This window comes from Ipomoea triloba, chromosome 15 (assembly GCF_003576645.1).
Source record: "Ipomoea triloba cultivar NCNSP0323 chromosome 15, ASM357664v1".
Taxonomy (NCBI): Eukaryota; Viridiplantae; Streptophyta; class Magnoliopsida; order Solanales; family Convolvulaceae; genus Ipomoea; species Ipomoea triloba.
This window is the reverse complement of record NC_044930.1, coordinates 13,107,867-13,110,193: the sequence shown is the minus strand read 5'-3', so window position 1 is coordinate 13,110,193 and position 2,327 is coordinate 13,107,867. Positions and strand designations below refer to the sequence as shown.

The 2,327-nt window shown below is 33.5% G+C and overlaps 1 long non-coding RNA gene across 1 annotated transcript; it reads left to right on the top strand.

Annotated features, from left to right (window-relative positions):
* Positions 1-614: 614 nt before the first annotated feature.
* On the top strand, positions 615-1,535 carry LOC116006158. Its single transcript, XR_004095066.1, has 2 exons — positions 615-754; positions 1,324-1,535. It is a non-coding gene; the product is annotated as an uncharacterized LOC116006158 (long non-coding RNA).
* Positions 1,536-2,327: the final 792 nt, after the last annotated feature.

Genomic DNA, 2,327 nt, shown 5'->3' with positions numbered 1-2,327 from the left:
AGGAGCCATCGATTCTAAAGTTTGACTGTTGCTGATTTAAACGCTTTTAACTGTTGGGAAATAATCACGCAACGTCAACGGAGACTGACAACTTTCAGGAAACCAGAAGAAATCAGGGTGCAAGAAAGTATGTGCCGTGTTACAAAACACTTCCCTAAAAGCGTTTAATTTCCGGTGACGGTCCGGCACACTCTCGACTGGCTACACAGATTATATAATACACAGATTATATATTATATGGTCAGACGTAATAGGGAGGATAAGAAAAGAAGAAGCTTAGCTTTTTAAGTAAGGCTTTGCTCAATTGTTGTGTCTTTGTTCGAACATGCATGGAGTGGTAATTTATAGAATGAAGAGTAACAAACTTCATAACTCTGACCACACATCATGAGCTATTCCTATGCTTATGGATCTTGAACAAAGAAATATCCACCTCTCAATCATGCTACCATGTGTCAGGCACACAAGGCTTATTTGGACATATTCAAATTAGGAGAGGACATAATTAACAACAAATAATAATAATTCCTTTTTTAATGAATGGATGGTTTTCTAACACCGGTGTCTTCATTTATTCAAATCGAGAACGAGCTTCCGCTAGGCGAAGACGCTGGAACTAATGCCAGTTTCTGGCGCAGCAGCAGCGGTGGTGGTGTCGACAAGATTGAGGTCGAGATCATTATCCGAGCAGGTGAAAACGCGACCGGGGGAGGTAGCGGCGGCATGGCTAGCTCTTGGAGCTCTATTTTTGGAGGTGAGTTCAAAATATTTCCACTTGTGTTGAAATTAAATATGAGAATGAATTCGGTATTTGCATTGTTCCATAAGCAATTTGCACTCCAAAAAAGTGAATAAATAAAATTTTAAAATTATTATTCAAATCTTATCTACATCATGATTTGAACAAGCTCCAGTTTAAGGCTCTAAAAGCCAGTCGATGATGGGCAGTTGATATTTGAGGTAGCCTGTTACGAACAACTTTAGACACATACACACATATGACATGCAGTCACATTGCTTATGCTCAAGTTATCTTACAAGACGCCATCAGTGCATCGATGTACTCTACTAAAGGTCTCACACGCACAAAAAGTTGTGGAGAATGGCAAAGGTGCTAGACGAAAAAAAGAAAAAAATACATATCAGCATATTATTATCTTTAATGGTAGGTAATCTGTAAAAAATGCTAGATGAAAAAAAAATAATGAGAAGTGAATCAAAATATATGTTATGAAATGTCAAAATGTAAAATGAACAATTTGATATAGTTTATGGTACGGAATGACACTTTAACCTAAATTATTTGATTTGTTTATACCCTAGGTTAGTGGATGAAGTGGAAGGATGGACGGACTTGGACGCTACGGGGGGATGGGATGGTTGGATTTTAGAAAAAGGTCACAGTGACTTTTTATTTTTATTTTTATTTTTATTTTTATTAATTATTATGTCAATAGCTATGTTTTAGACTTTTAGTGGCAGTCAGAGGTCTCATCTTTGACTAACTTTAATGGAAATAATTAATTTTTTTTCGAGGAGTAGGGGTTAGCACTTCAAAAACATTCATTCTTTGTTGACGTGGCCATTGTTGAATTGATATCTTGGTGGACTGGTATCTCAAGGCTAGCTAAACAAACAATGCGTATACGTATGGTGCGCTATAACTTTTGTTGCCTGTTTATTTGCATGTTGTCCTTGCAAAATGTTAATTCATTGCATTTTCTTTTGTACAAGCTAAGATGTGCGCTCTCTCTCTCTCTCTCTCTATATATATATATATATATATATATATATATATATATATATATATATATATATATATATATATATATATATGGGTCACACTTGTGTGAGACCGTCTCACGTATCTTTATTCGTAAGACGGGTCGGGTTGAAACAACATACAAATGTCATACTTATATGTGCAAATATCATACTTATATGCTCAAATATAATATTAATCAGGAATACAAATTTTGTTATTTATAAGAGAAAAGTATTACATTTTTCAAAATAAGTAATGTTGACAAGTATCCCTTACTTATAAGGTTAAATATTATATTTTTGAGGAAAATGTGATACTTTTAAATCGAAATGTAAAAGTATTGTATTTTTCCTTAAAAGTATTACATTTACCCTTATAAGTAACTAAAATTTTATTCCTGATTAGTATTACATTTGAGCATATAAGTATGACATTTGTGCGTATAAGTATTACACTTTCATCTTGACCCGACCCGACCCGATCCGTCTCACACAAGTTTTTGCATATATATATATATATATATATATATATATATATATATATATATATATATATATATATA